Source organism: Lepisosteus oculatus, chromosome 14 (assembly GCF_040954835.1).
Source record: "Lepisosteus oculatus isolate fLepOcu1 chromosome 14, fLepOcu1.hap2, whole genome shotgun sequence".
Taxonomy (NCBI): domain Eukaryota; kingdom Metazoa; phylum Chordata; class Actinopteri; order Semionotiformes; family Lepisosteidae; genus Lepisosteus; species Lepisosteus oculatus.
Genome location: NC_090709.1, coordinates 52,242,396 through 52,264,164, shown reverse-complemented (window position 1 = coordinate 52,264,164; position 21,769 = coordinate 52,242,396). Strand labels below are relative to the sequence as shown.

The window sequence follows — 21,769 nt, the reverse complement described above, 5'->3', positions numbered from 1 at the left end:
GCTCGTGCTAATACAACAACGACAGTATTGAACCCTCAGCACCATACTGACTACTGAGCACAAGTTCAGCTGCTCTCCAGCTTTGTTACGCACGTTTTTTTTATTGCAAATGGAGCTGATCTCCAGACAGTACAGTGTTAGTCAGCAGCCTCTACTAGTAATACATCGCCCCTGTCCAAAATCTCTAGGTAAAAAAAACACATTTTATACATTTGTCTGTTTAAAGATATAATCTCTTTAAAAAAGACAAAGGGTTTGTGTGTCAATTGTTTCGAATTAATTTCGAATGCAAAGAAAAGTAGTTTTCTTCCAAGAAATCACACATTTGTCGCATCCTCCATACTATACTTCTCTCATGTAGTAGTAAAGCATTTTGATTTAAACTGAACAATATATTAAATGTTTCATCTATACACTTACGATTAACATAGGCAGCCTTGAACGGATTGCGGAGATCAAATATACAGATGGATTCAGAGTGTGCTTTCCAACTTTTGTGTAACATTTTCCTTTGATAGGTCGGAGTTGTTTTTAAAATCTGGATTAAATAAAAAGGAGTGACGTCAGTGTAAAACAGCTTTCCTTCATGGGGAACAACAGTTGTGTTCCATATTTCTAATTATTTTGGTTTCAAGATAGCAATTTAGTATGAAACATAAAAGCCAGCTGGATAAATCTGTTACACCTCATTTACAATGGTCTTTCAACTAATAGCCCGTGCAGGGATCAAACCCCAGCTGTTGGTACGAGTTGCGTAAGGCTCTGCAACATGCAGATGAGAAACTAACCTCTGCTTCTTCATTTTATACACAGTGAGCTATATATGCGAGCTTACTGCCCCCTACGGGCTCTGTATTTGATTGCCGTACAAGACCGGCCATGGAGAAATGAAGTGAAGAGGGTGTGTTCATTTAAAGGCTCAGCGTCCCTGGGAGGTCTCAAACCACCACCCTTTTGGTTAACAACCGAACCACAATGACTCACATACAGCTTAACACTTCTCCGTCTCAGTGAAAGTGATACACTCCATAAAATTTCTGGAGAATCATTTGTCAATTTCCCTACGGGATTAATAAAGTATTTTCTATCTATCTTAAAGGAAAATCGCCAACAGTGGCAGATATCTATTGGAGTTTTTTCATTCTATACTGCGATTTCTGAAGGGTACCCTGTGAAAATACGAATTTTGATGAGAAGGGATGGACATATAAGGTTAGCAGGCTTGGGGAATTGGACCTTATGGTGAAGGCTGCGGGCTCAGCATCAGCAGAACCTGATCAGTATCGGTTGACTCCGATATACTTTGACAACTTAACTTCTGGATTTAGAGACATTTACCTTAGTGTCGGTATACTAAGATGTTTTGCTAACGAGGAAGGAGGGACAAAGTAAATTGGCAGAATGTGTGCTATATTGTTGACTACAAGTCCTCACATGCCAGAGGGTCATTATTAAAAAAAAACGTTACAGTAAAATCTCTTGTACTTCACGATTATGAGTGCCTGATACATTGTGTCTCACACCTCAGTGTCAGACCTGTGAGACGAGCTTGTAATCAGGAGGGAGGGCCATAGCAATTCAGCAGAAATTGCATTCACCTTTTCCCAATGCAGTCTCACATGCCATTTTCTCACATGCCATGCTCAGAGGGTCATATTTTTAAAATGGTACCGTAAAATGTCCTGAAGTTCAGGATTTTGACAGTCTGTTATATTGTGTCTCACACCTTGATGTCAGAAATATGAGACGATTCTAAAATCAGGAGGGAGAGCCCTAGCAATATAGCAAACATTGCATTTACCATTTGACAATGTATTCTCTCATGCCATGTTCAGAGGGTCGTATTTAAAAAACGGTACAGTAAAATGTCCTGAAGTTCCATTGTCTCTCACACATCTGTGTCAGAATTTTTAGACATTTTTATAACCAGGAGGTAGGTTCACAGCAATAAGCAGAAAGTGCGATCACCCTCTGCTCATCCTCAGTTAACCATATATTCTCATATGCCATGTTCTAAATGTCCCATTTAAAACTGCTATATTAAAATTTCTTGCAAAATGCAAGAGTTTGAGATTTTTTATGATCAGAAGGCAAGGTCGTGGAAAATATGCAGAAAGTTCCAGTGAATTTACGTTTTGCCTTTGTCTTATTTACTCGTGGTATAACATGCCAGTTTGTTTTATTGTGAGTTGTGTTTCTGAAATGTGTTTCATACAAAAATGCAATTTGGACAGTCTCTACTTACATATTCCATTTTACTGAGGATATGTACAGTAATACATCTGGATAAGTATTTTTAAAAATGACTGTAGAGAGCCATCTACAGGCGAAAGATGACATAACATCACAGCAGCAGCATTTAAAATGGAATGAGAAACGCGAAGCAGCAGCTGGTGAATAAGAAGCCAACTCCAGCCTCGTTAATGCAATAGCATTAGGTGAGGTGGAAAAATATTTCTTACTCTGAATCTTAACATTTTTATAGGAGGTGTTCTAGGACTTCTTGCCTCAGAAAAAAAACAAACTGCCAGTACATCACTTATTTTTACTCCATCAATAGCAGCAGTGTTATCAGTACTGAGCCCTAAATGTAGGTCCTGTCATCATATAAAAAGTCGAAAGCATCGACTGTATTCAACTGATAAAATGTATCTTCTATGAGAGTTATATCTTTATCCAAAATACATCGGAAACAAATTTGCACATTTTTTTGGGGATCCTGAAGACTGAGAATCAAAACCTTTTTTTCCCTTCTTTCCAGGACCAAGGATTATTCAGATGCAAACATTGTCCCAAAATCAATGTACTTTCCTATCGCTGTTGCTTCTTCAAATCCTTCATCTGAACGTTGATATTGAAATATGATATCGTACAAATTGTGGTTTTCTTTTTAAAGCAAATTTTATGCTTCAAATTAAATAAATGTTATTTATTATGAATATGCCAGAACTTTTTCTGTACTTAAGAGGGTTCTGCCATTTTAGATGTTATGCTGTTCATGTCTGATTTATCAAATGTTTCATTTAAATCTCCCATCATTTCTGTATCAGTCTGAAGGCCTTGCAGTAAAGATTGCAATTCATCCAAAAATGCCAGGTCTCCCACTTGTGATAACAAGGAAGGAAATGTACAAGGAAATTAATGTACATTTTCCCCCCAAATCAACAAAGTTAAAATCAAATACCTCCCTCATCTGCAGGTGGAGAGAATTATATCAGAATAAATACAGGTTTAAAAGTCAGGAGCATTGATAGTCCTATTTTAAAATGACACTAAAATGCTCACAATATATTAAAAAAGCACTGTAAAATGCAAAAATAATTTAAAAAATATTAAAACAAGGTAAAAAGTTAAAAGTTAAAAAGAAATAATACACAGTTATAAAGCTCAAGAATTATCAATGGGAAATTACAATGGGTTGATTGTGTTTCATATGATTTAAAAACATAAAATGTTTTGAAAAAATCCCCTTACAATATGCTAAAAATGGCAAGAATACTTCAAACTGGTGTGTAATTTTTTTAAAAAAAATAAAACAAGTTAAAAATAAATACTAAATGGGTTTAAAATTCAGGAATGTGATTGGTCAGATGCTTATGATGAGTGATGCTGGTGTTTTGTGCGCTTTAGCGAATTCAAAAAAATATTCGATTTAAAAACGGCAAGAGCTCGTATGAAAAAAAAGTTAGTAAGTATCTTTGTTATAACAGCTGCGCCAGAACTATTCAGATACATCAGAAAAGTACCTGAACTTGACTGGTTTATATTCAGTTATGTGCATTGGGAACGAAAGGGAGACTTACATGGATTTTATTAGGTTTTAGGTTTTTATTGTCCGAGTTGCCCACTTGACAGATAGATATGTCCTAATTCATGAATTGAGAGAATATTTATTGGCATGGGAACCACTGGTTTTAGCTAGAGATTTTAATTGCCTTTTAGAAAGAGAAGGCAGAATGAGGTGTGAGAGACGGGTCCAATTTGATAAATCATCAATATTATTGCAAACGGTATGTAAAGATTTTAAACTGAAAGATGCCTTCAAACTTCATAGTCAGGGGAGGGCAGGTTTCACATGGCACAAGTCTAATGGGACCCAAGCCTCACACATAGATTTTGTTTTGATACGTGATTTTACTTGCACAACCCCTGTTTTTTTTTTTCTCTGACCATTGTCTACTCTCATGTACACTTTCTATTCCAAAGGCCATTACTGTGGGGAAGGGTGTGTGGAAGCTGAATTTTTCACTTCTGGAGGATGAGGAAGTGACGAGCAGGTTCAGGGAAAGATACAGTGCCTTGCGAAAGTATTCGGCCCCCTTGAACTTTTCAACCTTTTGCCACATTTCAGGCTTCAAACATAAAGATATAAATTTTTTATTTTATGTGAAGAATCACCAACAAGTGGGACACAATTGTGAAGTGGAACGAAATCTATTGGATTTTTGAAACTTTTTTAACAAATAAAAAATTGAAAGTGGGGCGTGCAAAATTATTCGGCCCCTTTACTTTCAGTGCAGCAAACTCACTCCAGAAGTTCAGCGAGGATCTCTGAATGATCCAATGTTGTCCTAAATGACTGATGGTGATAAATAGAATCCACCTGTGTGTAATCAAGTCTCTGTATAAATGCACCTGCTCTGTGATAGTCTCAAGGTTCTGTTGAAAGCGCAGAGAGCATCATGAAGACCAAGGAACACACCAGGCAGGTCCGTAATACTGTTGTGGAGAAGTTTAAAGCCGGATTTGAAAACAAAAAGATTTCCCAAGCTTCAAACATCCCAAGGAGCACTGTGCAAGCGATCATCTTGAAATGGAAGGAGTATCAGACCACTGCAAATCTACCAAGACCTGGTCGTCCCTCTAAACTTTCAGCTCAGACAAGGAGAAGACTGATCAGAGATGCAGCCAAGAGGCCCATGATCACTCTGGATGAACTGCAGAGAACTACAGCTGAGGTGGGAGAGTCTGTCCATAGGACAACAATCAGTCTTACACTGCACAAATCTGGCCTTTATGGAAGAGTGGCAAGAAGAAAGCCATTTCTCAAAGATATCCATAAAAAGTCTCGTCTAAAGTTTGCCACAAGCCACCTGGGAGACACCCCAAACATGTGGAAGAAGGTGCTCTGGTCAGATGAAACCAAAATCGAACTTTTTGGCCACAATGCAAAACGATATGTTTGGCGTAAAAGCAACACAGCTCATCACCCTCAACACACCATCCCCACTGTCAAACATGGTGGTGGCAGCATCATGGTTTGGGCCTGCTTTTCTTCAGCAGGGACAGGGAAGATGGTTAAAATTGAGGGGAAGATGGATGCAGCCAAATACAGGACCATTCTGGATGAAAACCTGTTGGAGTCTGCAAAAGACCTGAAACTGGGACGGAGATTTATCTTCCAACAAGACAATGATCCCAAACATACAGCAAAATCTACAAAGGAATGGTTCACAAATAAACGTATCCAGGTGTTTGAATGGCCAAGTCAAAGTCCAGACCTGAATCCAATCGAGAATCTGTGGAAAGAGCTGAAAACTGCTGTTCACAAACGCTCTCCATCCAACCTCACTGAGCTCGAGCTGTTTTGCAAGGAAGAATGGGCAAGAATTTCAGTCTCTCGATGTGCAAAACTGATAGAGGCATACCCCAAGCGACTTGCAGCTGTAATCGGAGCAAAAGGTGGCTCTACAAAGTATTAACGCAAGGGGGCCGAATAATTTTGCACGCCCCACTTTTCATTTTTTTATTAGTTAAAAAAGTTTAAAAAATCCAATAGATTTCGTTCCACTTCACAATTGTGTCCCACTTGTTGGTGATTCTTCACATAAAATAAAAAAATTATATCTTTATGTTTGAAGCCTGAAATGTGGCAAAAGGTTGAAAAGTTCAAGGAGGCCGAATACTTTCGCAAGGCACTGTATAAGGAATGGCAGTCTTTGTACGACCTGTTTGGCACAAGAGCACAGTGGTGGGAGGAGGTGAAGGAGCGTACAAAAACATTCTTCATAGAGATGGGGAGGAGAAAACAGGCTAGGATACGAAGGGTTGAAAAGGGATTACAAAATAGATTACAGAGGTATGTTAAGTTATTGCAAGAGTGGTGGGACTTCAGTGAGGAAATTAAATAACTAAAGAATTAGCTTTTAAATCTCTAGAGAAAATATTTAAAACATGTTTCAAAGCAAAGTGAAAGAGCTTGAAGAAGGTGAAAAATGTACAAGATTCTTTTTCAAGAAAAGGGTTGCAGGGAGGGGACTAATGTCAGCATTGAAGGGACGAGAGAGGGTTTAGCAAACTTCTACGGAAGACGTAGCTTCTGTAGCTGAGGATTTCTATGGGGAGTTGTTTGGCAAGAAACAAGTGTCTAAGGATTTGTTAGAAAAATTTGTGAAAGTGATTCCAAAGAGTGTAAAAGATTATACTGTTTTATCAAAAGGCCTTTCTGTAGAGGAGTTAATGGAAAGTTTGAAGACCTTCAAAATGGGCAAGACTCCAGGGTTGGATGGTCTACCCATTGAGTTTTACAGGGCCTTTTGGGACATTTTAGCATTAGATCTTTTAACGATTTTTAAAGAATTTGAGGTTTTAGAAGAAATACAGGACAGCTTTAAGAGGGAGTTGTGATTTAACTATTCAAAAAGAATGATCGCACAGACCTGGCAAATTGGCGACCGATAACTTTATTGAATTGTGATCTTAAACTGCTCTCCAAGTGTTTAACGCTTTGACTAAAATCTGTCCTGGGGGGGAAGTCATTCATCCAGATCAAGCTTGTGGTGTGGCAGGGAGGAGGATCACGGACAGCCTGATACTGATTAGAGATACCATAGGTTATGTGAGAGAGAGGAATATTAGATTAGCTGTCCTAAACTTGGATTTTGAGAAAGCTTACGATCGTATCTCTTATGAGTATATGTTTAGAGTACTACAAAAAATAGGGCTTTCAACCAGGTTCCTCACTTGGGTAAGGTTATTATATAAGGGTATAGGAAGTAGAATAATGATTAATGGAAGCATGTCAAATGTGGTTAATGTGAATTGCGGTTAAGGGGTGTTGGCGTGAAAGTATTAAAGTGGGTCTGACTGAGCTCATTACTGACTTCCGTCACGTAATCTCTGTAAAGGTTTATGAGTTTACGAGTCTCCGTCAGTGGCTAAGTGAGTTGAAGGAAGAGCTCCCCCTTGTGGTGTATCAAGAATACACCTAACCAACCATTTTGTTTAAATACTAAAATGGAATTTGAACAAGAGCAAGTAGAGCACTGCTGGAGTTTATAAACTGTGGTAAGAGTAACTGGGAGAGGAAAGACGGCAGGTCAGGAGGGCTAGAGCTCTGCAGGAGCACATCCCTTCCCCTCCCTCGTTTCACTCTCACACCAGGGTCTGTTATACCCCAGTGTGAAATCCAGCCTCCTGCAGTTTAGCTGATCTAGAAGACTGTTGATTGAGCTTTTAAGAACCCAGCTGAGCTACAGGGTCAGTCCTGAGAATAAGGGGTAAATATAGGAGCCACACCAGATTTGAGGGAGGGTCTTTAAACCCAAGCGATAACTTGTTTTACAACAGCAGACAATGTACAGAAACACAATCCCCCCATCTCCTGGTTCTACTGGGAACCAGAGGGGCCTGAAGGTCATGAACACTAATATGGGTTATTGCTCCAGGGGGGAGCTGGAGGAAGTGAGATGAAAAGTGTCCAATTTTGTTAAGGGCAGTAAAGCTCATTAGATCTGACTGACTAGTTAAAATGAATTGATCTGCTTTCTAGACAGAAGCCAGTGCTCTCTTCTCGATATCTGGGAGAGTCAGTCAGTGTCAACAGCTAAGCAGTACAAACAGTCCCTCAATGTGTTCTATGATCTGTTTTGTTTCCTGTTACCACATCTTCCAAAGATGACAGTTCAATCCAACCTGGAGTGTCTTGGACTGCTCTGTCTGTGTCTGTGTCAGTAGGAGGTCTCTTGTCCGGCCAGCATATAAGAGATGGTGACCACTAAATGCAGTAAAATTTAGCTTTTGTAGCTGATTACAGCATCTACAGTAGCAATGTTAAGGTGGCTTGGAACCCTTAGTGTGCCCACACTCATAGAGACTCATAGAGACACTGGCCAGTCAATACCAACCTCCAGTCAGCACAGACCCGACACCTCTTGTCTTGGAGAGAAGACCTGGGTGAGACAATAAAAAAGACAGCTCACAGGAGGCATCTAGACTAAACAAATGGCTGGGTGAGATCCCTAAAACAATTCACAAGGAATGACAGCAGCCAAAGATTGAGAGAAAGTAGAATTGTTTATTGAGATGTGAAGACTCTTAGCTGAGGGCCAACCTCCCATAAATGAACCAAGTGGGACCCCAACCAGCAGTGCAGAAAAAACAATGGACATTGACCTAAGTTCATCTGAGGAGAGAAAATGCTTGTTTGAGGATATCAGGATTGGTTTTAATATATGCATGATAACCTTCTGAGGACCAGCGGCCGAGTTGTTTGATAAGATACTCTGGGATGCCTTGTCAAGCAGCTGAGGAAGAGGCCCTGAAGCCAGAGAATTAATCAGGAAATCCAGCAGGTGTACATTGTGATGGAGAAACCAGCCACGGGTCCCTTCTCATTCACAAACAGAGGATCAGTAGGCAAAGCTCTGGTGTGAAGTTGCACATAATGGGATAGAGACTCATATGGGCTGATGTAAGAATGGATTTTGAAATAATATGTAAGGGTGCTAGACCCTAACTGATCAGTTTTGCTTTTCTTGAGATAGAAGGTTAACGTATTGGGAGATAAGTTATTGATCTTGGATAAACAAGGCTTGGAAGAAGGATCAAAGGATGCAGAAGTAGCAGTAAATTCAGAGCATCTCAGGAAGCCGAAGAATGCTAGCATAAGTAAAGATTCGAGTGTGCTGTCAACCCAGGGTGTGCGATAATCAGATCTGAGAACATAAATGCAGGATGCCAGGATGTCTTAGGTAAATGGTGTGCATTGATTTGGAAGGGGTTTCTCGGATCGTTGGAAGCATTTTAGAAAGAGAGTGATTTGAGGGTGAATAAGAGATGGACAAGTCATGCCAAAAAGGAGTTTGTGGAAGAACTGGATGGAGGTATGCCTTAGTAGTGGATACCTGCATTTTGAGCAAGTTTCTATAATGGCAGATAAAAGTGTGAGAATATCGAAAGATAGAAACTTTGTTTGTTTAGAGGTGGAAGGATTGGAAACTTTTCCAGGCAGTCCAGTAAGAGCCGAGAGTGTGAGGAGCAATCCCTGACAGGACAGGATGGCCCAGTGCCAGCTGGAGGTAGTGATGGAAAGGATGATTGAGAAGAATGAGAGTTCTGAATAACGAGGTATTGTACAAGGTTTCAAGTATGCATCTGGTTCCCAAATTTCTTTTAAAATTTGCTGCTGGAGTAAGAGAGGAATGAAAGGAGGACGAAACACCAGTGTGTTAGGAGGAGCTGAAAGAGGAAAAGCTGTTCGGAGAAAAAAAAAATCTCTGTTAAGGGGGAATGAGGCAAGAGAGATGGAAGCAGGAGCATGACCAGCAGGTGGTGCGGGAGGGAATGATGGGATAGATGAAGTAGAAGGTAGGGATTGAACAGTTGGAGCTGCCACTGAGCTATATTGGATGGCAGGAGATAGGAGTGACAAAATATTTAGTAGGACGCCTGCAGGTTGGGGCTGAGGTAAGAGGCTGAGGCACTATTAACTTCTCATGTATAGCATTTGGTCTGTTGCAAGAAAACACCCTCTTTCGAATCCCAGTTAGTGCTTAGGGAAAATCTTTTTCCAATTAATGAGTTGTATACTCTTTAGAGTTTTAATAATTTTAAACTGTGTATTACAGCATGTTAATCATTATACATTTAAAAGTCTGAATATTTTATTAAAGCAAGATTGCTAAGTAGGACAAAAGTACACAACCCTCCACCTTCATCAGAAATATTTTAATTATGCATGAATATTTTATGCATCTGTTACAACCTCAAATGTCTAGGGGTAAAGGGGTGTAACATTTAGGATAATTTTTGGAAGCAGGTCGGTTCTGGTGAGGGACTAGGAAGCGTGATATTAAGGGTCGGTAAAAAAGTGATGATTTTAAGTTGAATAAGTGACTGGTATGAAATAAGACAATAACACATAGGGGTCAGGAACTAGAGTGGTGCCAAAGAAGAGAAAATAACAAACAAAATGGGGCTGGCTAGGAAAGTGAGGGAAAGCTAACCTGACTACAAAAGAAAACCCAAAACACACGGTCTTCGGCGTCTTCAACACCCTAGTTAACCTCCACTGTCTGCCCAAAACCATACAAGACAAACAGAACTCACCCGCACTAAACTAGTGTTACTAATACAAAATCAACTAAGTTTGTAGAATGTACTCAACAACCTAAACTAACCTTATACACAAAAGTTCACACAAAAACATGAGTGAACTAGGAATACAAATAAGGGAAAACGAGAGTAATCAACAGGAACAGGGTACAAAGGAACACAAAAGGTGAACATATAACACCTTAGGGCAAGGTAATGGCAAAACAAGGATATACACACAAACAAACAAAAGTACAAAGAAACAAACAGAAACCAACAAAGCCAAAGCAAAATCAAAAGTGAAGCGATAACCAAAGCCAAGCGGAATTGAAGTCAAACGAAAGGCCTCTTCCTTCTGAAAGCCACCATGTTTTATACTGAATAAGATGCACTCTGATTGGCTGAGAAGCTGATTGATGATGACATCATACTGAAACAGTGGTGTAATGGTGGGCCAATGCGGGAGGGAGAACAATCAAAGGTCAGCAGTGTGGAACATAACAAAAACACACTGGGACGTATCAGCATCAAAGTCTTTAACTTGGTAACTTACATGGGTTCTGGTTTTAATGTGTTTGTTCTAACATTATTAATCTTATATTCTGTACTTCATAAAAAGCTATAACGTTTTATCCTTTTCTAAGAATACGTAGTAAGAACACCAGTTTTTGTTATTGTAAAAAGATAAATGTTGTAGTGATTTAACATCACTTGATTACTTGATTGTTATATTAATATGGAATAGTATAACTAAGCAGCTAAAGTATTACAAGTGGACATTTAGGAAACAGTTTGACATTCGTTTCTTTTAAAAAAAAAATTATATTGTCCTTGTAGTTGGTAATGTAGTGAGCTGCACCCAGACGGTTCAAAGCGCGATCAGAGAATTACTTTGTTTCTTACATAGCCGAATATATAAAAATAGTCCACTATTATAGCATGATGTTGGTGTGAGTGTGTGTATCTGGATTAATTATTAAAAGTTATGGTTTTGTGATTTAGGATTTCTTCATGCAATTCTTTAAGTTAAAGGAGGGACAAAGGTTATATATATTTCTAAAAACATTCCAATTTAAATGCAATACAGAATATATTATTAATAACATTATAACAAATTCAGATTCTTGGGCTTGTGCCTTCAGTGCTCCTGCCCCAGTTCACCCTTCAACACATGGGCTCAAACCCAGGTCTCCTGTGTTGCTTAACAGAAGGTTTTTTCAGCTGAGCTACAGAAAACATCCTTCAGTACTAGTGGCTGCAACCGGCTTGTACCATTTGTATGCCTGTCGTTTGTTACAATATTAATAATGAACGACCATCGATGAACTGTAAACTGAAGAGTTAGAGACGACATGTTGAGTCTTGTCTTTTCAGCTTGGAATTTAACCTTTGCAGCGATCCTTTTGGCCATATTTTTTCCATAGCCGGATTAGTAAAAATAGATCGGATTAATAACCGGAGTAAGACGAGATATTTCACACATACTTTGAAACCATACAGCTTTGGAACAGCAGGAGGCGAGATCCATCTGGGAGGGGGGGAAGGTATTTTGTTTTTCCTGCGCAAACCGTATTTGCTACAATACTAAAATGAGTCCCTGAGGCATACCATTCAAATTTTAGAATTATAAAAAATATATCTGTGTTGAGTTTGCACGAGAGACAAAAGGTACCTTTTGAGAAGTCGTGTACTGCTTGCAAAATAGCAGATTTTGACGAACAGCTAATTTTGCTTGAAGAATTTAAAATCTGTCTGTACTGTAGCTTTATTTAGTTTAGAAGAAAGTCACCTTTCTCTTACAAGCGGCTCTGTTAAGCAGAGTTTGTGTTAACACACCACTCCCTTTTGAATGATTTTTAATCAACTTCGTCTGTCAGTGAAAAAAAATGACAGCGAGCACTTTTCCTTCCCCCCTGGTGCGAGGTGATAATGTGGAAAACGTTTTTTTTATTTTACTGGGAGTGTGAACATTGAGTGAGCACTGGGGCGTACAGTGAGACTAACACAGTGAGATTGCTGTGATGGAGAGTTTTAGTAAATATGTTGACAAATATCACAATTTTTGCAAGACAAAATTATATCCAGTTTTGAATGAGCTATGTGACCTTGCCCTGTGAAATTGTGGGAAAGAGGTTTAGTGAACAGCATTACTCACAGTGTAGTGACCATAAACTGTTTTATTACACTGTACAGTATAACAGTGTAAAGCAATGTTTTTTTAAAGTTTGTAATCGTTATTCTTGCAAGTACATTTTGTATTCAGTTTGGTTCTGTGTGTCAGCTGGTGTGTCAGCTGGTGGGCAAATATTCAAGGTGAAAATTCTTCCAAAGCAAAGAACACGGCACCAAACTTTTTCGGCTCTGTATGTCTCTCAAGCCTTTTCTCTTTGGCAGTTTAGTCATAAAGGTGGGAAGACGCCTCCCTTCTCCCCCCTCCCCCTTCCCTCTGCCTGCCTGACCTGTTCCCATTTTTAACCATTCTGTGTCTGAATCATAGTGGGTGAGAGAGAGTAGCAAGAGACAGAAAAAAATTAACCCTGGTTTAATTTTATATTATATTTTACCTTCTTTTTTATTTTATAAGTTAATATAGTTTACTTATTTTTATAGTCGGATTTAATGTATATTTGAACACAGTTTTGCAAATTAATGTTTTTACAAGATGCGGAAGTGTAACAATTTGTCACAGTGAGAATTTTAATACTAATTATTGATTACTAATAGTTATGCACCTGATGCCTGACTTTTAGATGTATATAAAATATTGAACTGTGACTTAACATTCAGAAATACAATCCAAAATAGTCTGTGATATTCGTATAGATTAAACTCTTCTAAAATGTATTTAAAAAAATAAAAATGATTAAACTGTATCATCTTTCCATGTGTAATGTCATTAGAAAGTACAACAATCTTTTGTTTAACGATGGTTTCAAATATAAAACTAACTGGTAAGAAAGCTGTTTAATGACAATTAAAAGATTTCAAGTTAAACTAAATGATTGACATTCCTTTTCTATGTTTTAAAGGCAGACACACTCAGTGCCATAAACACTGCAAGCTGCAGAACAGTCTTCTTACAGCACCACCTCTGCTCTGACTGAGCTCAGTGGGTGCACTATTTTCTCAGCTACCTGCTAAGTTGCTTCATACCATGGGAAGAAATGAGAATGTGATTGTACTGTATCTGTATGAAATGTGTTTAAAATGTTTAATTCAAAAATTTAAAAAATTGCATCTTACACAAAGATTCTAATCTGATCACAAGGAAAATCACCCATTTTTGGATTAAGTGTTTTTAGCTATTTAGATTTTAAAATCATGCAGTGTCTGTTTTAGGCAGACACGTTTTTTCTTATTTTTGATTTTCTTTAAAATTAAAAGAATCAGTTGCCCATCATGCCACACGATATTATGTTACATTTTTATGTTTTTGAGAGACTTCAGAAGGCTTCAACTGATGCATAAAAAATATAGCATAATGCCTTCTCACGTTATGAAGTCACTTGCACCTGGGATCCGGTTTATTCAAACTAAGGTTTCTAAAAATGCAACCAGGTACCGCTTTGTTATTCTCGATTTTAATTACAATCTATATGATTTCGTGTTAAGACTTGAGGCGTCTGTTAAATTGCCCCACTGAATAAAATGTTTTGAATTAAACTGGTTGAACAGTTGACAGTATTCACGTTTCCTTATTCACATTTTTATTCCATTATTAATATAATTTAACATTGAATATGTTATAATAGTTCAGGTGGGTAGCTGCGTCAGCATGCGTAGGCTGCAAAGGAACAAGTAATAGGTTTATTCCATGCTGGAAAAAAGAAGAAAGAGAACACAACGTTTCGGCCGTGGAGCCTTCTTCAGGTGTGAGAGAGACAGGGCAGTAGGCAAAGGTAAAGTAGCGGGAGAACAAAGGTTGAGAGGGAGGAGGAGTGAGAGGCGGGAGCAGGGGACAGAAAGAGAGGCCAATCAAGAGGTGTGAAGTCAGAATGGGTGCAGAGAGGTGTGAAATGAATTCCAATGAATGGAGAAAATTTAAAAGAACAGTAATCTGTCGTTAAGGGAAGGGAGAATGTGTGATCCTAGCTGCAGAATAATTTTAGTTTCGGTGGTCTTTCTGATGTATGAGTTCGGAAAACCGTCTTTGAGAACACAGACGGAGAGATTAGAGTGGTCGTGGCCATCAGAGGTGAAATGAGAAACAATGGGCTTGGAGAGATCTTTAATCTTCACAGCCCTGACGTGTTCTCTGAAGCGGTCTCCGAGTCTCCTTCCTGTTTCCCCAATGTAGATGGCTGGGCATTTACTGCAAGAGATGCAGTAAATAAGGTTGCTGGAGGTACAAGATGCTGTCTGGGTGATCCGGAATTGTCCTGAGGGGCCTTGAATGAGTGTGGTGGTGGCTGTGTACTTGCAGGTGATACAGCGAGCTCTGTTGCAAGGGAAAGTGCCTGGTGTGGATGGTTGCTGAGGGCGGTCAAGGGAGCTGTGAACAAGGAGGTTACGCAGATTAGGTGGTCGGCGATATGAGATGATAGGTCGATCAGAAAAGAGGGCCCCAATGGAGGGATCATCCTGTAGGATGGAAAAGTTCTGGTTAATGGTCCTGGGGATAGGAAGTGTGTTAGGGTGGTAAGGAAGCACCAAAGGAATGCGGTTGTTATGGCGGGAGTTCCTGATCGGGTTGATGGTCCGGGGGGTGTTTTTGGCTCGGGCAAGGGCCCTGTCAATCACACTGCTGGGGTATCCTCTGTTGATGAAAAATGAGTACATTTCTATAAATCTATAAAAGGTGATTTGAAATACACTAGAATAAGATTGAGACAAAATGGAAGTTATTATATAGGAGAAAGTGTTTTTTTTTTACAAGAAGAGACAGTAAGAGAGGAAGATGCCTTTTTTAAAATATGTCTCAATGGCAAAATTATAATTAAAATAATAAACAAAACCCCATTCTAGTTGTATTTGATGAAATGTCAAAATCAGCTTGAGCACTGTATTTAATGTTGTACGAGTGAATTAACTATTCAGCAAAAAGCACATATACTTTTGTTATTAATTTCAAAGATAGTTCTTTATTTAACAACATCAAACAATAATCAAAAACAGATAATCTGAGGATTCCATCCAGCTGTTTCCTGAAAATAGCCAATGAATCCACTTTAACAACATGGCTGGGTATCTTGGTTTACATTCCCACCTCCCACATTTATATCTTATTAAAAAACACATTAAACATGTTACAGAGGAAAACAGTATACATTCAGTCACAGCGATCTGTCTAAGCTACAAAATAAAGCATGTTCTATTCACAGACATCTGAATTAGGTTAAACAGAAATGGAACAATATTCAATACACAATTTTAAACTTGTGTTCAGGTAGTATGTATCCAAAATACATGACTGAAGTATTTCTGAATGTCATTACAGAGGAGAATATTAAATATTAATTTCAATTTGTATTAAGATTTTATCAGACTTAAATGACTTCAATTTTTTGTGTAATAGCAAGTCCTCTTTCAGATGTGTAGGCAGCCTTCTGACTACAGTGCAGTGTTGTTTAAAGGTTCAGTGCATGGTGTCATCATGATTCACAATAGATTATCCATTCACACAGTTTCCAGAGTCTCATTTCTTTCTTTTGTAGCATTTGTATCGTACACCGTGTCTCTTCTTTTGATGTCTTCGCTTGTCTGATTATCACTTTTGAAATTTCTGGAAATGCTGTAGTATTAATTTGAATGATTTGCATTTATTTTACAGTCATTGAATTGAATGCATTGTGTTGTTTTCCAATTTAGTAGCATTTGATACATTCAATGCAATAACTAACTCATTTATTTACAGTATTCATAAAGGTTCAGTGAATAGAACATGATGAGTGCTGTGCATCGATTAACGTATTTGCATTGGTGGATATTGACATCTTTCATGACAAAGTGTCTTTTAGAAACTGAATCTTACTGTGAACCAAATATGCTTTAAGATTGTTTTACTTCTACATGGAATTTGGGTGGATGAATGCTGTGGATACTACAGTATTTTGAAGTTCTACTGCATTATTTCCTGTACTTTTCGATTTGTGTTTTTTTTTCTTAATTTGTGCGGTTGATCTCTTACTCCTTTTGTAATTTCTTTTAATCATTGTTTTTGATAGGTCAAGCAAGATCTTCAAAATTATCACAGCAAATTGTACTAGTTAGTTTTTGAAACTTTTGTATGTGCTCATCAATTCGATTGAGATCCTTTTCAACGTCTGTTATCAAATGATTTATTTGTTTAGCAATTTCAGAACCATCTTTGAATTCCTTTGCTTTATTTTTAATGATTATTATATCAAAAATCATGGTGGCTGCGGCAAGAATTCCACCAGCCACTCTGACAACGCGGCCTGCAACGCTGGCCCCCGCAGCTATAATGTCATCTAAAGGCCCAAGTAAGTTCACAGCCTGGAAGCACTGACACAGCATATTATTTGCCATATTTTCAATGTAAGAAGCATGATCTTCTCTAAATACTTTCATCATTTGGCCAACATATTCAATTATGTTTTGGAGCTCCCTCATGTGTTTCTGTATTTCTTCCTGAATTTTTTTAGCATCATCTGTCTTGTTCTTGGTAACAAAGTACTTAGTGATATCTGAGGTTAGGACAGTGGCACCACCGCTTACTCCTGCAACAACCCCTCCAACTGTAAGTGCTAAAGAGGCACCAGCAGTAAAAGGAGCAAGTAGTATCCCACCAATAGTAGCAGCTGATCCTGCAATTCCAACACCAGCTCCCACAATGCTGCCTACTGCAGTGCCCTTGTGGGTTTTTTCAATGCCCTCTGCCAGGGTTTTCATAGATCCCACAAAGTTGTCAATTTCTATCTTCTTTTTGTGGTACAGAAGGACTGTGTAATATGTGAATTTCTGTTGAAAGACACAGAAATTAGAAAAAAAAACAATGCATTGTACTAAACATAAAGGAACACAGTTGTATACAACCTCTAGAAGAATCAGAATTATTTTAGATATTATATATTATACAATTAGTATACATTTACAGAACATTACTACATAATAAAACATTGTATCTTATTCGTACCATTTGGATATCTCATGTACTTCGACACACAAAACAGGACCCTGAAAATGGTCCTGTGATCAATGGTTCTTGATCAGACTATACTTAGGTTTCTCATTGCGTTATTTACCCACATCCAGAACATATTTACCAGATTTCATGTGCCTTCAGGTTTAATTTTTTTTTCCAATTTGTGATTAATAAGGTAAATGCAGTTTATTTAGTTTTTTGATAGCGTACCAACTGCTATCATAATAAAAAAATAAAATATTTATACTGATTTAGTTTTATGTGTTTTCAAATGTTTTACGTTAAGATGCAATTACCAGATCTGTTGTGTTCATTTAAAACATCATAAATTACAGTTTTGGAAAAAATGACAAAGAACCTAAAGTATTATTCAGTGAATCCGTGATGATGGTAAGATAGTGATAGTAGATCCATTCAGCTGATTTCTCCTTAGTGTAACAGTTTATGTCTGTTAATTAATCCTCAGAAAAGTATTGACATTCTTCCACAGATTAATTAATGTGAAATTCAGATATTTGTTTTACGTTGTGAGTTAAATGTTTAAAATCATGACCTATTATATCTATTATGACTAAACCATATTATAAAAAAGCATATACATTTTTTATTACACTAATATATAAATTTGGTGTGCTGTGGCCTCTAAAATATTTAGCTTTTTTCCAAAAAAGTTGGAGAGTAAATTAGGTTCAACCCTGAAAAACTGTAAACTCTAGCTCATGTAAATTCCAATTTCAAAACAATTTCTCCCACAGACTGCAAGATAATTAAAAGCAAAATCTGTGGTCTACTTAATAAGTGAAAGTGACAATACACTGCACTGCAAAATTAGGAGATCATTCAAGTCATGAGACTGTTTCTTAATGTGTTCTTGCATTTCTCCAATGCTTTATGTTGTGCATCTTATTTTCCAAAGCAATTTTTGCACATAAGTTTGTACTAGTGAAAGACGTTGTGATTTTTATACAGATGCAGCCATTTAAAATGCGCGGGCGATACCGCATTATTTTGTGGTGCGCTTTACGCGGTCTACCGCGAGTTACCGTAAATTCTCCTATAATACCGCAAGCAAAATAATAGTATACGGAATTTCCTGAGTTAATAAAGCTCAACCTCTCATGTTTGAACTGTCGCCATCAAAGTCTTTAACGAAGATATTACTAATAGTATTAATAATGAATGACCTTGGACAAGCTGTAAACAAAGTATTGCCTTTGTCCACATTCTTTTTTTCATTGACCGTCTTTGTAAAAGTAACACCACAGCATTTCGCAATCACGCATTTGTTTCCAATAATGCAAAGTACAGTGATTCACCATGCCTTTCACATGCTCATAAAAGAGATTGATTTAGGAACATAAACATATTACCATATGCAAACTGTACTGTATACAGTATGTATATGTATATTTAATGTCTTTACTGTGCCCGTTTAAGTATTGAATATTTATATGGAATTTTCCATTGAAGGGAAATCTTAGTGCCTGAGCATAAAAAGAATAGGAGCATACTGTAATGCGTGTGAAGGCCATAAATGATATTAATTTTGGAACTTAAACATACAGTATATGGCTGGTCTCGGTACTTTAAAGAAAACATACAGATGCAGCCATTCAAAGTGCGCGGTACAGACACGTACCAGAGGTAATTGGCTACGGCGTCGCGCATTGTGACGCACGATGACGCGCGGTACCACGGTACGTGATTGGTTGACCAACAGGGACACTCGTGGTCCGTTGGTCTGTCGTAGAAAGATTTACAGTAAAAGTCTTTATGGTGTCCGTTTTAGTATTTAATATTTATATGGAATTTTACCACTGAAGGGAAATCTTAGTAGCTGAGCATAAAAAGAATAGGAGAATACTGCAACGCGTGTGAAGGCCATAAACGATATTAATTTTGGAACATAAACATACAGTATATGGCTGGTCTTGGTACTTTAAAGAAAAAATACAAACCAATATTCCATTTCTCCCTAAACATTTTAAGCATCGAAGTCTTTAACTAACGTGATACCGGAGTCAACAAGCATACTTTTAGAATTTGATTAAAAGGGAATATTATATGGAATTGCGTATCTAAAGAAATTAATAACGATATAATTATATTCATGTACCGCAACACAAGAATAATACACGCTGTACATTGTCTGTTGATAATGTTTCTGTAGTGCTTTTTCAGCACTCTGCATGTGACCTTGCTGGTGGTGCAGTGGGTTAGGTTCCTGACTCCCATGTCACATGGTCTGTGATTGAATCCCATTGGAGCCATGAATTTCCTTTAACAAACATTTCTTTGAAAAAATGAAATGTTTCCCTGCGTCAGAGATTAAATAAAACCTCACTCGCACCAAACAAATTTATATTTCTAAATATCACAACATGATCGAATTTAAGTCATTTTAATAACAATGAATAGTCACCTAGGCGTTACAATATAAACATTTATATTGATTTAAATCGCATTTTGATTTAAATCGCAAACGCGGGTTTAAATATATGTGTTTTTTGATTCACAATCAGACAAATGCAACATAAATTGATATCTTTGTCTTCTAAGTATCTTAATAAACTTTCAGCATAGCTTTCTCCCCGTTTAGATTTATTTTTCTTGGGATCTTGGGATCAAACGTGGAAAGATTAGATTGTAATCGTTTTAATTTTTTAAATACATTTTAGAAAAGTGTAATCTATACTAAAAAGCTGTACACCACCTGCTATAAAGATACATATTTTAATACTTTCAAGTTCGGATAGGCCAGACACGAGAACTCAGACTTGCGGAGTTAAAGCAAGTTAAAGCCTTGATTTTATTTATCACCTTTAAAAGTGGCATCTCAAAGCAAAGTAAATACCCAACACTGATTGTATCCATCTGTCATGCTAATAAAGCACCTTGAATTGAATTGAATTGAATTGAGGGAGAGAGGGAGGAGGGCGAGCGAGAGAGCCAGGACAGACAGGCAAATAAGATACACTCCACAGACATTCACAACAGCGACATATCATAAAACGTTTGCACATATAGTTAAGGTATTACTTGGTTTTCAAAGTGCAATGAAATACAATATTGTTGTTGCTGTTATTGCTGTTTTTATCCTGTAAGGCGTTTTGAGAAGCCACCTTTAAAGGCGATATATAAAAGCGCTGATTCTTATGGCATGTGTTCTGCCAGGGATTCAAAAATGTTTTTTTTTAATCGCGTATCTAAGGAAATAGCAGTATAACCTTGTTCATGCACAAACAGTGGCATGTTACATTATTAATTTGGGTGTCTCCTCTTGCCAGAAAGCTCTAAATTGCATTTTGAGTGCGGTTTTTGGCTTTTTTAAAATTGCAACCCATAAATAAAGCTGATACTGTTTAGACTTTGAATTATTTAAACTGTATTACAGCAGCACAATGGACAATGCAACGTAAATTGCAAAAATGCACTTGGAATCTGTCCAAGCCCTACTTTGTCAGGCATTTTCTTTTACTGCAACGGACATAAAAACTCCCTTGCTTTTAACAGAGCGTTTCATAATTTCTAACTACGAAAATTATTTAAACTGCGACACTTATCATTCAACCAGAGCTCGAAATATCACAAGGATCCCCAAGAGCACAGCAAAGACTGTATTAAAAGAATCGCGTATCTAAAGAAATTAATAAGATATAATTATATCCGTGTACTGCGACAGGGCTGTTTAGGGCTGTTTCACTTCTCTCCTCATGTGACTCTATTCAAAAGCCATTTAGCAAAGAGGGGATGAGAAGAGTGACAAACTAGTATACTTTAGATCTTTTTTTCTGAACTGGGGAAAATCTGATCATGTTTCTCTGTAACAATAATAAAAAACATTGCCACACCCGGACTGTTAAATCAACGCATGAGCACGTCAAAGCCCATTGAGGAGCCGGGCGCAGTAATTGTTTTGTCCCTTGATTTACTGATCTGCATTAATTACAGAAATCGAGTTCCTGCTCTTTGCAGACGACCTGGTCCTGCTGTCGCCCACAGAACAGAGGCTGCGGCAGAACCTGGCACTGCTGGAGCAGCACTGTCAGACCTGGGCGCTGACAGTCAATCTGGACAAGACCAGAGTTATGGTTTTCCAGAAAAAAAGCCAGACCTCAGGGAAACAGGTACAAATTCACACTTAACAACAACACATTAACACCTAACAACGGGAGCAGGGCCGAATTAGGCCAGTAACCACTATTGTTAAACATACAGAAAAGAATATTAAAGTATTGGCTTTAGTATTAGCCTTACAGAACATTAAAGTGCCCCTTTCCATTCAGCGGGTGTCTGAGCCGCTGTGTCCTATCTTCTGACAGTCGCTGTTGTGAATGTCTGTAGAGTGTA

The 21,769-nt window shown here is 37.8% G+C and overlaps 1 long non-coding RNA gene across 6 annotated transcripts in view; it reads right to left on the bottom strand.

The window, feature by feature from the left end:
* Positions 1-15,373: 15,373 nt before the first annotated feature.
* The window catches only part of LOC138242706 (uncharacterized), a 32,813-nt gene continuing 26,417 nt past the window's right edge, over positions 15,374-21,769 (bottom strand). For all 6 annotated transcript variants that reach the window (XR_011191659.1, XR_011191664.1, XR_011191661.1 and 3 more), the window contains one exon: positions 15,374-17,235. This is a non-coding gene — a long non-coding RNA (uncharacterized lncRNA). The remainder of the gene's footprint in view (positions 17,236-21,769) is intronic.